Here is a 13,681-nt window from a genome sequence, read left to right as displayed (position 1 = left end):
TTCAGTATCCCACCATCTGTCCCCCCCCCCCCCCCCCCGCACACAAACAAAACACACAGTATAATTTAAACCCTCATTAAAGTGAATATTATTTATGCCATTTACACCATCAAACTTAGATTGCTAAGGATGAAGAACCTTTTGTTCTTTAAAGAACCATTTGTAATAGCTGAAGAACCATCCACAAAATAAAAAGGTTCTTTGACGTATGATGGTTCTTTAAAGAACCATGAAGACATCTGAAGAACCATTTAAGAACCATAATTTTTCTGAGTGCAGATAAAACTCCTCCAGTGGATGATTCTAACATTCATGGAGGCACTAAAAACAACAACCTCAAGACTGCATTTAATCTTTTATTAGTTTTACTTGACTTTAGTGATGGGTCGGTCGCAAACGAAATGGCTCTTGGAGCTTATGGCTCTTCTTTGACGTGAACGACGCGAGCCGGCTCCTTATCGTGAGCCGTGGGGGGTTTTTTTTTTCCTTTCTCTCACTCTCTCTCTCTCGCACTTTTTTTCGCTTCACTCAGCATGCGAGCCTTGTGCTTTACGCTGGGCAGAGGGGGGAGAGGCGGTAGTTACACTCGGTAGCACAGGAACAGAGCGGAAGGGAGAGAGAAAGAGTGCCAGGGACAACAACGTCACATTAGAAAGGTATAGTAATCATCCACAACTATTTTCAGTTGGGGATGATAAAGGATTCAGAAAGTTTATTCATGCAGGTCCATATGACAGAGAATGTGCATCTTCTTTTTGTTTTCATATTTTAATTTATATTTAATTTGGTTTTGGTTTGCAGTGTTTTGTGTTGTTTCCCTTTAAATTTGTAAAAGGAAAAAGCTGAAAATTTAAATAGTTAAAAGTTGAAATGTGAATAGTTGATTTTTGTATTATATGATTTATTTATTACATTTTATGTGGAGTGAATAAAAGTATATTTACGGTGGCCCCTAGAGACAAAGCACATACAAAATCTGAAGCATGTAAAAACTCCAAAACACGTAAAAACTCCAAAACACGTAAAAACACATACAAACTCTGAAGCACGTAAAAACTCCAAAACACGAAAAAACACATACAAACTCCAAAACATGTAAAAACTCCAAAACACGTAAAAACACGTACAAACTCCGAAGCACATAAAAACTCAAAACATGTACAAAACACAACAGAAGTGCTCCAGGGTGTTAGGGGCAGTGTTGAGCTTTTGTTACTTAGTGGCTACACAAGCCAGCAAGTACCAACAACCGGATTTGGTGTGTGGTAGTAACAGGTAAATGAACATTTTTTAATTATTTGACTATATATTAATGCTTGTGTATAAATACACAAACAATACACATATGCTTTCATATGCTTTCAATTGTGTAATTTAAGTGATCTAGTAGCTCTGTTTTGGAAGTTCAGTTCATGCTAGAAATGTGTTTTGGAGTTTGTACGTGCTTTGTCTCTAGGGGCCACCGCATATATTTATATATAAACATATACAAATCAAACCACTTTTTTTTACATTACTAATTCCTTTTGTGCATAATTTTATATTACTGTTAATAATAAATTAATTAAAGCAACAAAACAACCTGAAGAGCCGGTTCGGAGCCGAAAGAGCCGGCTCTTTTTAGTGAGCCGAGCAGAAAGAGCCGGTTCTCTAAAAAGAGCCGGAAATCCCATCACTACTTGACTTCTCTCTAATGTAAATGAGTCCAACCCCATTTTAATCACTCTCTGGATCTTGTTCTGACATGTGATATAGAAACAAATTTTTAATGGTACTCTTTGAAACCCCTGTTTTGTCTGATCATTCCTTAACAACATTTAAATGTAAGGCAATGGATTAGACAGCAGTGGGGAATAAATTTCATGACAGTAGATCTGGCTCAGGAGGCAGGTCATCTAATGATCAGAAAGTTCAATCACTGGCTGCTTCTGTTAATGCTATTATGAATGGGTGGATGAGACTTGCTGTATAAAGGACTGAGTGCTCGTATTTCAGAACTCGTAGTAGAAAAAGTGCTAAGTCTCAAACCAGAAATGCTTGACTACCTGATATAACTCACAAATGTGCATCTTAAAACAGAAAATAATGGGAGAACATGGTGTCTCACAAATTTAGAGGATCTTCATCTGAGGAACAAAGTAAAAACAACAACAACAAAGAACTTCAGGTTTCTTTTCAGCACAGTAGCCAGTTTAAGAAAGAGTCAGAGATAAACAACTCCTATAACCATAACTAGTAATGACTTAATGAATTTCTATATAAATACAATTTTATCCATTAGAGAAAAAAAATCATAACCATCCCACAGACATATCATTATGTACAGTAACCTCTTAAACTTTATTCTTTATTGATAAAATTCATAAAATACACTTAGACCTGGACCCTAATGCTCAATGTAGCCTTTCTGTCCTAACTCCCCCCCCCCTTCTCACTTCCTCTCTGTTTTTCAACTTCCATCCTTAGCTGATATTGCTGATCTCATCCATAAATCAAAGCCTTCTACCTGCCAGCTCGATCCTATCCCCACTGTCCTCGTTAAAGCCTGCTTACTCCCTCTCCTTCCCCTCATATCTGCTATTATTCACTCTTCACTCACCACTGGAACTGTTCCTGCTTCCTTCTAAGTTGCTGCTATTACCCCAATCCTGAAAAAAACTGGTCTAGATCCCAACAACTTTAATAACTTTCGTCCTATCTCCAATCTACCATTTCTCTCAAAAATCCTTGAAAAAATAGTTGCTTCACAAGTCCATCTTCACCTAACTGATAATAACCTTTACGAACAGTTCCAGTCCGGCTTTCGTCCTTTACATAGCACTGAAACTGCTCTTATAAAAATAACAAACGACCTTCTTATAGCAGCTGATTCTGGTCTCCTCTCCATCCTTATTCTTCTTGACACCATCTCTCATCCCATTCTCCTTAGCAGATTAGCTTCTATTGGTCTCTCTCACACTCCACTAGCCTGGTTTAAATCATATCTATCTGATCGCACTCAGTTCATTCAATTAAAATCCTTCACTTCTCAACTTTCTCCTTTATCCACTGGCGTGCCCCAGGGATCTGTCCTCGGGCCCCTTCTCTTCATCATCTACCTTCTTCCACTCGGATATATTTTTCGTAAATATAATATTCAGTTCCACTGCTACGCCGATGACACCCAGCTCTATCTCTCTACCAAACCTGACTCTACTCTTCCTCCACCCTCCCTTATCCTCTGTCTAGCTGAACTCAATTCTTGGTTCTCCTCCAACTTTCTTAAACTCAACAGCAATAAATCGGAACTTCTTCTGGTTGGCACCAAACGACTGCTATCCAGAATTAACAATTTCTCTCTCACCATCAATAACTCGCTGGTCCCTATCTCTCCTTCTGTGAAAAGCTTGGGTGTCATTCTCGATAGCACATTATCCTTTAACTCGCATATCAATAATATTACACGTGCAGCATATTTCCAACTCCGTAACATTAATCGCCTCCGCCCCTTCCTCACACCTTACGCCACTGCCATTCTCATCCATAATCTTGTTATCTCTAGAATTGACTACTGCAACTCATTATTATTTGGCCTCACACAAAAATCTATCAACAAGCTCCAACGTGTCCAGAACTCTGCTGCCCATATTATTACTAGGACTTCTTCTACCCACCACATCTCCCCAATCCTGAAGCAACTTCACTGGCTCCCGGTCAAATTTCGCATCCATTTTAAAATAATTCTGTATACATTCAAGGCTATTCACGCTCTCTCTCCACCATACCTCTCTGACTTATTACAGATGAAGCTCCCATCCCGCTGCCTCAGATCTTCATCTTCTCTTTCTCTCTCTGTTCCCTCTGCTCGTCTGATCACAATGGGAGGGAGGGCCTTTAGTTGCTCTGCCCCTCGACTTTGGAATTCCCTACCCCCGGACCTCAGAAATATTAGCTCATTCTCTCTTTTTAAGTCCACCCTTAAAACTCATTTGTTTAAAATCGCTATTTAAATAAAATGTATTATTATTATTATTATTATTATTATTATTATTAAACTCTGGCTCTCTTCCACAGTGTATCTTTTGTCATGGCTCCCTCCCCTCACCTCCAATTTTTCTGTCTAGTGTTATAGGATCTTTACATTACAATATAAAGTGCAGCGACTGTTGTGATTTGGTACTAAATAAATAAAACCAAATTGAATTGTTCTTCTATGAATTTGAAATTTGAAATAAAGAAAAACTGAAAAAACCTTATTGAGTGAAGAGGAAGTAAAGGGCAACCCTAATCCAAGAGCTCTTCTGACATCACTGACATTGGAATTGATGGTAGTGTATCGATCCTGTATTCAAACAGCTTCAGAACATACCACCCACTCACTGCTGGCACCCGTTCAGCAGCTGGCAAGGCATTTAGTCAAAAGTTAAACTGCGCTCATCTTCTTTCTTGTTGCCAATAGACATCTAAGGCCAAACGTTACTGTGTTCTCCCATTCGGTGCCAATAAACTCACTCTTTATGATGTCAGGGAGTCTGGAGTTAAAATTAATGCTACTAATCTGTTAAAGTTTTGCTTTCTAGAGTCATGATCAGCCTGGTTTGTAGTTTAAGTTTCAACAAGTTTCAACTTGAATCCAAGATTCACACATGTATTTTTGAACATGTATTCCTTTTTAAACTACATTTTGTTCAGACACTTATAGCACTTGACTAATACTACTGATAAATGTTGGTCTACTTTAAGAATAATATAATAATTTTCACTGACTTGAGACACAAACATAATTAAAAACAACTATCTTTAACATCTCTTTGGTGACCGTCTGACCAGTCCGTATTGGTTTCATCAGTGTCCTGTTAGTTTCTAGTGAATTTATTGCCCTGTGTTCCCCTTGTCACCCTGTTTTCTATCTTATTCACCTCCCCGTGGTTCCCTGTGTGGTTGCCTCCAATGTAGGGGTGGGCGATAGAAACGATATACGATAGAAACGATATAAATTTGGCCAACGATAGAGATTTTGATTATACCGCTCTTTCGCGATAGCGCATGTTGATGATGTCATCAAGCTGCGCCTGTTTTGGTCGAAAGCCTCGCAGCGGCTACAACCATTAATCATCTGCAAATTATGCCTGGCGACAGTCATAGCAAAGAGATGAAGCACTTTTGAAATATGGGGAAAGCCAAAAACTGCACTTCCTCCACTTCCGTAACATTGATTCATTAATGTTGAATTCTCTCGCAGCTGCTCTGTTCCCATGTTGTTGCAGTATATTAATAATAGTTAATAATAACTAACCTTGTATTGTGGATGAATAATCTCAGTTGTTCTCCTGACTGAAGTTTGGCCCGTGTATAGCATCCTGCTATGCGATTGCATTTGTCCTTGCCCACCAGAATCCCTCATGTTAACTTTTATCAAGTGTAAACAAAGTTGGCGTTCATCCTCCAGCTTCACTGTGCTAATGTTATGCTAACATAGCTGTGTCGCTAGCAATCACAAAGCACAACATTATATACCAGGTAGTCCAACTTCAGTAACCCTGCAAACGTCACTGCTGTTTAGTTTTCTGTCTTCATTTATGTTGGAAGTGGTCGCAGAGCTGTACGTTTTACTTAGTTTCAAAAATCTCTTTTGCAGTTTTTCACTTTTTCCTTTTGTTTCCTGTGTTTGTTCCTGCTGCTTTTATTGGAAGCAAGCTCCTCTGCAGAAAGAAACGCAATGTAGGACACATGTAGCTTTGGAAGATGGGTGCAACACTGACTGTCCAGCTCAGCTCAAAATTCAGTGTTTAGACATTTTTCTAGCTCTCCCATCTTCTTCTTCTTCATCCTCCTCCTCCCTTGGTCTCCTCCTCGAACCGCCTGGTACTGGGTTGGGGGGCAATAGCACAGGAGCATCCTGGCCATTGTCTCCATTGTCATCACTGTCATCTGTGTCACTATCAGGAACACTTTCAGTGTCGCTCTCAGATCCCTCATCTTCCCACCACCTCATTTCGTCAATAATTGGATCTTCTTCTGCTCCATTATTGCACAAGGGTCGTTCTATTTCTAGAGGTGGATTTCTTTCTGTGTAATCTCCTGCTCCCATCTCTGCTCCATTAATGACCAATGGTCGTTCTATTTATTGGGGTGGATTTCTTTCTATGTTATCTCCTACTCCCATCTCTGCTCCATTGTTGACCAAGGGTCGTTCTATTTGTTGGGGTAGATTTCTTTCAATGCGATCGCCTACTCCCATCTCTGCTCTATAATTTTCCCAGGGTCCTGCTATTTCCTAGGGAGGATTTATTTCGATGCCTCCTACCGGAACATCAACTGCCTCCTCTTGTTGTGGCAGTTGATTATCAACTAAACCACGGAACTGATTGATTTCAATCCAGGGGAACATCCTGTGAACTGCTCTAAGATTTCCCTGTTGCAGCAGTGCCAAAACCAGCTCATTGACTGCTAGTCCTACACCAACATGGTTTTGTTCACCATCGTCATGGTTTTGTGAGCCGTCTCCTCTATCCATTTTTTGAAAACAGTCTGCTTTAATAGACTGGAGGAAACTGGTCGGTACAGCTGTCAAACGTTAGCTGATTGGTATAAAACTTTTAAAATGTCCTTGAAAAAGAGTTTAAATCTCTTTAGCAAATTGTTTAAAAACAGGGAGCAAATGTGAACTAATCGCAACTGATTGCTGTGAGGAACACTGCGAACTTACGGCTATTTGAGGATTTTCAGAGATTAAAGTCAAGACTTTGATTGGTTGAGCTTTGATCTGACTTTTGTGACGTCATCGAATTTGGTTCATTCTGATGACGTCAACGTTCTGCTGATGAAAAAATGTCGCCGGTGACTGAAACTTTTACAGGTGAAGCATTTCCCACAAAGCCTTGAATGAATTATAGTGACAGAAAGGGGACACAAGATGGCGCCATTTTTCACGTAGTAATTTGCGCCTCGGCGACGTCGTTATTTTTCAAAAAAAGAAAGAAAGAAAGAAAGAAACAGCAACAACTACTAAACAGAATTTTTGCACGTTCATTGCACATTTGTGGGAATGTTTAAATATTTACTTTTTATTAATTACTTTTCATTTTATCTTTATTTTTAAATTCACCATGGCAATGCGCATGCGCATATTTTCCTGCACGCAACGGGCTTTGGAGTTGACGTAACGCCGCAATGCATTGTGGGAGCACCATATTGACAAGCCACGAATCAAAACAAACACACTGTAGCTCAAAATGAAAAGGACGGTGTAAACGGTGTAGGTTGTGTCCAGATGCAAAGAGATGGTACTTGCAAAAAATAGCGTGCATCAGAAATGTGGACCCGTATGAAAGTGGAGTAGGCAGTGGAGTAGAAACCCTGAAGACCAAACCGCTATTGACTTAGTATGATGATCTGGGAACAACACCAACACGACGATATCAGATCGTGCGTTGGCAGTGAGACTACAGGCCCTTTATCATCAACGGGCCTCCATTGGAGAGGGTGCCGTCTTTCAAGTATCTTGGTGTCCACATCTCATCAGACCTGATATAGTCTGCCTAGTCCAAAAATGCTAGGAAGAGCCTGTACCATCTCCGACAATTGAGGAAGTTCAGGGTCTCTCCAGGGACGTTCTCTTCAGGGCTGTGGAGAGCATCCTCACACAGAATATCACATCCTGGTATGGGAATAGCTGTGTTTAGGACCAAAAAGCTCTTCAGAGAGTGATCCATGCGGCAGAATGGTGCTACAGGACATTTACACCAGGAAGTGTTGGTCCAGAGCAGTTCAGATATTAAAGGACCTGTCCCATCTCAGTAACGAACTGTTTCAACTTCTGCAATCACGCAGAAGGTTCCGCATTATCAGCCCAGCCAGACACACCCCTTAATTCTGTGAAGAGATTAGCCCATGTTTACAGTAGGCTAACAGGGCAGTGTGTAGAGGTGTTTTGACTAGAGGTGTCTTCACAGGAGGCTCCACTGAAGAGTTTTAAACTAGTGCTGTTTTGTGACGATACTCTACGGTCAACATTTGATCAGGTGATGCAAATTGATGGTCAAATGGTGGCATTTCCACATTTTGTAATAATTAGGGACAGATTATATCAAGAGAGGCATAATATTCACACATAGGAAGAGCACACCCAGTTGTTGGTGCAGCTTTCAGGAAATTATTTTTCATGCTCGTTATAACCCGATGGCTGGTCATATGGGATATGATAAAACTTCAGGGTGGGCATGCACAGCCCTGGAGATCATGGTGTATCACAGGGTATACATGCCTCTTTTAATTGCCTGAGCATGAAATTGTTAAGAAGAAATTGGCTGCTATCCTGGTGATGGTTGTGATAGAAAAGTCACAAAGTGCCTGGTGTAGCCCTATAGCTCTTGTGGTGAAGAAAGATTGGTCTATACAGTTCTGTGTGAAGTGAATGTGGTGTCACAGTATGACGCTTATCCTATGACCTGGGTTGACAAGCTCCTGGACCGATTGGGCACTGGTCAGTTTTTCATGGTGCTGGATTAACCAAGGGCCACTGGCAGATTTGGCAGGCGCAAACCACCAAACATTTGGTGTAAACCACAGAGGGTCAAACCTCTGTGGCAGCCATTTGTCTTGTCGGTAAAGAGGAACCCAACTCTCAAATGCAGCTGCAGCTCTTTTGAGGATGTGAGCTGGCAAGAGTAGGAGTTTGGCTGGTCAACCATTTGCAGAAATTTAAAGTAATTAGAGAAGTGTGAAATGACCTTTAAAATGTGTATGTGTATAGATACACATTTTGATAACCGATTCATAATGTTAGGATTATTTGTGAAAACTAATCTTCATTTTTCTTTTCCCTTTCTGGAAGGATTATATTATAGGCAGGTTTGAAACTCAGGGAAATTCAGGAGAATTTTCTCCAAGCCATCCCACTGTTCGTCAGGTCCAGCCACAACCTCAGACAAAACTGGCTTCATCCCTAGGACAAAGCTCCCAAACACAAGTAAAATAACATAGTGAATCCTCCGACTTCTACATTGGAGAAACCAAACAGCCACTTTATAAACACATGGCACAACACAGAGGAGCCACCTCCACAGGACAAGACTCAACTATACATCTGCACAAAAAGGATAAAGGTGACTCTTTCAAGGATGCCAATGTTCACATTTGGGACAGAGATGACAGATGGTTTGAAAGAGGAGTGAAAGAAGCCATCTATATCCACTGTGAACAACCATCTTTGAACAGAGGGGGTGGCTTACGACACCAACTGTCTGCCATGTTCAATCTAGTTTTGAGATTCCTCCCGAGGCACCTTAATGCTGATTCAAATCTTGTGTCACTTGATCCTGATAGGTCACATGATCGGGTGAAGCAAGGTCTCACAATTGTTTCACCCGAAACCTCTGCTGAAGCACACGATCAATAGTGAGTCAACGATCCTCTTAATTAACAACTCCCCCTAGGGTTGTGAATATAAACAATAGGTTTTTTTTTTACAGTAATTACATAAACAAACAGGGACTCTCCACCATTTGGTCTTAGAACTGAAGTGTCATCTTCTCAGTTGAGAGGCGACACGTAAACTTACAGAAGTCCATTTGCTTTCTTTCCAAGCTCCTTAGACTATGAGTAGGGTTGTTGACAAGAAAATGCAAGCTTCCCCCACCCCTTCTGCTTCCTGCTTGCAGAGCTGTCCCTGTTGGCCTGAATAGTGTGGAAGCTTTCAACAGATGGATTGTCATTGGGAATATCCTTGTGATTCACTGAATCAGTGAAACACATCAGGCTGATATGCCTTCTGACTCCAGGCTAGCGCTATACCTCCTCCTGGGCAGCATCAGGGCAATCAGCTGATCCCTGGAGTAAACAAAGCATATGACATGTAGCTGCTGGGCCGGAATCCCATCCCTCAATCAAAGTTTTTTTGGTGTATTAAGAGTTTTTTCATGTGCTATGTGCAGAGGTGGTTTTTTTTCTGTTCTCAAACAGATCTCCCTGTTGGAGCTCAGTCTGGGGGAAGGGGGTTCCTTATCTTTCCTCATGTGGTGCATTTTCCATTGTTATACCTCTCTGACCTGTCTTCCCCATGTGATGTTTTGTGTAATGTATGTATGGTCGGAGGGTAAGATGGCGCCGCCATTGTGTGCAATAGGTTGGCAGCCTTATGAAATTTCCCCTATGGGACTAATAAAGGTATATAGAGGTAAAGGTAAAGGTAACAAATGCGTGCAACAAGGTGAACAAAAGCTCTCTCAACCCACATGTTTGACAGTGTCATTTAAACAATATTTGATATATAAAGCTATATGAACTAGGGCTGAACGATTATGGAAAATAATCTAACTGCGATTTTTTGCCCCAATATTGCGATTGCGATGCGATATGCGATTATTTTTTAAGGTCTTTGTCTTCTGTATTATTAAACAAAGACAAGCAATACATCATATAGTATGGCCAATACTATATTACATTAATTTTAAACTGTTCTTTCCTGGAAGACAGACCTCTGTTATGATGACATGAGGTGATGCATGAATTGATGACTGACATTTTTATTTAACTTCTTCAATCACAACAGTATATTTGAACATACACAATAGTTTATTTTTAGCTTACAAACATCTGAGCATAAAGTGCTGACAAGGAACCCTGGTGTAAACATTAAAATGAAAGTCAGTACAATGTGCAGATTGCAGAAATATACATAAAAAAAATCAGTGGCTTTACCACACTCAGTTTTTCAACATCTGTGAACTACTAGACAGTCATTCAATTAAAAAATAATATTAAATAAATAAAACTAATAAATAAAAAATACACACATCTTACTGATCTCTGCAGTCAGTAACATTACACATAAAGTGCAAACATAATAGCAATTGTATAAACACACACACAAACACGCCTTTAAAGTTTAAAGGCGTGAAATTGGACGGTCTAGCCTTCTGATTAGCGTCACCGCTGTCTCGGTGGAGTTTAATAAACTCGGCCGTCTGCTTCTTGCTATCTAAAATATAACCAGACACTGGTGTAAATTCTCGACTGTCTCATACTTCTGTTTAATAAGTTTTCTGTTTGACGTTTAGTCAGCTGTGTGAAAACCAAGGAGGAACCCACCCGGGGGATTAATAAAGTTTTATTTCATCTAATCTAATAACTTTAATCTCAGCCAAACCGATTTACTCACGAACAAACAAAACACTGAAAAAAGCCCAACAATAACATTTTTAGGTTGTCTAAGTGACTTATATATTACGTTTAACCCGAGCAGCGAAACTCCGCGGTGATCTGAAAATGATGTGCCGGGAGTTGTGCCGTTCTCGGCCGCATCAGTAACCCTCGAGCTCCCGGCTAGCTGTCGAGCTGGTGGGTAGCAGACGCCTCTGAAAACGTCGAAGCACTTTTGCAAATATGGGATATCTTGATAAACCGAGCAGATATTTGATGTTTACACAACTACTTTCTCGCCTGAAAATATGTTAAAAGTTTATTTTGTGACCCAGAAAGATTAGTATGAGTAATTTTAAAACTTAGTAGCGGCCGCCATTGCTGGAAACTGGAGTTTGGCTGGGCCGCGCTATGAATTCTGGGATATGGTAGTAATTTGGACAGCCTTCGGCGCGTCGCTGTGACGTAATCGGTCTACAAATGCGGCCTCAGGAGGATGCAGCCCATGAATTTGGACATGTCCAGAGTATAATCGCAGCCTTTGCGGTTAGGAAATTGCACTTGATCATGTCGCGATATTATCGCAAATGCGATATATCGTTCAGCCCTAATATGAACACAGAGAAGTAGCCATATCAACTATTTAATTTCAAGCTTTTCATGAACTGAAACACAATATATAAGGCGAAGAGTTTGCATAATTCTGTTAGCACACATTTCAATAAATCTCTGCACCTATTTCCCATTTTACTAGCAAAATATTAAAGAAGAGGGGTGGCTAAAGACTTCTGCATATAACTTCTGGTTCTATCAGAATATTTTGGTAACCTACAATAATAGAGCTTCCTCTACAGCAAATGTTTGCAAATTGCCATATTCTGGTCTTCAAAGACTTCATAGGGCAGATTTGAACAATAAATAAGAATTTTCAATGAGGAACAGCTTTATCAAGCTTTATCTTGTTTCAGCCCACAGCATCTCAAGCATGGTGCAGTGCCACCCACTACCCAGCTGACTGGTTAATGTGTCTGAGAAGGTGTTTGAGCTCCAGAGTTTGAAATAAACAATGTCAAATCTTCATTCTCTGACTACACATTGTCTGTTCTGACATGCTGATGTGTTTTTAAATGTCCTTCCTTTGCACTGATGATGAAGGCTAAAATCAGAATGAATTTTCTTTTTTCTTCATCATGAATAAATCAAAAGTTACTCACATTGACTTTTCCTCTCCAGCTCCTGAGTCTTCTTGGTTTTGGCCATGTAATAGGAAGGGCTTGGTGGAGGTAATGATAATGGCAAATGAGAACTTTTATGTGACAGTGCTCAGTCATCATTACTGAAACTGAAATATTATTTTACAAATATAACATATTAGCATCAATGTGGCAACTACAGATTTGAACACCCTTCATTTGCTTTAATAAGTATAAACTGTGATGCCATGTGGAAATAGAAAAATAACTTTTAAACTACCATTGGTGTGTCTGTTACTTCTATGAGTTGTCGTTAAACACAATGCTTCAATAAGGAGATCATGCCATTCTCAACATTTAAGGCAGTCTGAGTTCAATGCGGGTCAATGACTGACAGACATGCAATGAAATCAGAGACCAAAGTTCTCTGCTTGTGTCACTGTCCAAGGATGTAAAATCATGGTAACAGTGATATGTAACCATGGTAACCCAAGAAAATAAATTTCAGTTAGGAATGTTCAATTCAAATAAATTTTATTTATATAGAGTCAAATCACAACGACGGGTGTTTTATATTGTAAGATAAATACTCTACAGTAAAACATAGAAAACTACTGGATCTACTGGGGTGAGGGACAAAAGGCACGCTGTGGATCAGAGACAGATACTGTACAGTATTATGAAGTCTTTAAGATGGGGTCTATTACTTAAGACGTTGTATGTGAGGAGAAGAATTTTAAAGATGACTCTTTACCACAGAGCCAAAGATAAGAAGGCAAATCTTTTGCTAATGGAGGTTTTGCTTCTGTTTTGTTTCTTCTTTTTTAGCATGTGAAATCATCATTCATCATTCTGCATATACCATGCTAGTATTACAGGTAAAATTTAATGCTTAGCACCCAATTACTCAAACTTGCCAGTGCACTACAATAAAATTATATACCACTATCATTACATACCAAGTTTCTAAGTTGAAGATATTTATAGAAACATTTATTGTTAAGTTTGTACTTGCCTGTCTGAGTATATGAGGAAATCTTGATTTTCCATTTCCACCACTACTTCCATTTCCATTTCTATTTTCTTCTAGACCTTCCTCTAAAGGTTTCCCACCTAGGACCTGCTGTTGTTTGTCATTTCTTGATCTCAAAGAATAAATCCATTTGTCTCCCCAAGTATTCTACAAATTCACATCCACGAGCGCATATTTCGCAGGACGCATCTAGCTCTGAGCTCGGCCAGCAGCCAAGCTTCCACAGCTTCAAGTGGGAATACTCAGGTTTGCCTCACACACACACACACACACACACACACACACACACACACACACACACACACACACACACGTACACTCCAGTCTCAGCGCC

General features: G+C 40.0%; 1 protein-coding gene across 3 annotated transcripts in view; it reads right to left on the bottom strand.

The window, feature by feature from the left end:
- The window catches only part of LOC113023063 (calcium-dependent secretion activator 1), a 359,245-nt gene that overhangs the window by 327,781 nt on the left and 17,783 nt on the right, over positions 1-13,681 (bottom strand). The gene's annotated exons all lie outside the window — the stretch shown is intronic.

The sequence above is a fragment of the Astatotilapia calliptera genome, chromosome 5 (genome assembly GCF_964374335.1).
Source record: "Astatotilapia calliptera chromosome 5, fAstCal68.1, whole genome shotgun sequence".
In the NCBI taxonomy this organism is placed as follows: Eukaryota; Metazoa; Chordata; class Actinopteri; order Cichliformes; family Cichlidae; genus Astatotilapia; species Astatotilapia calliptera.
Note: the sequence above shows the minus strand (reverse complement) of the source record. Positions and strands in the feature narration are given on the sequence as shown.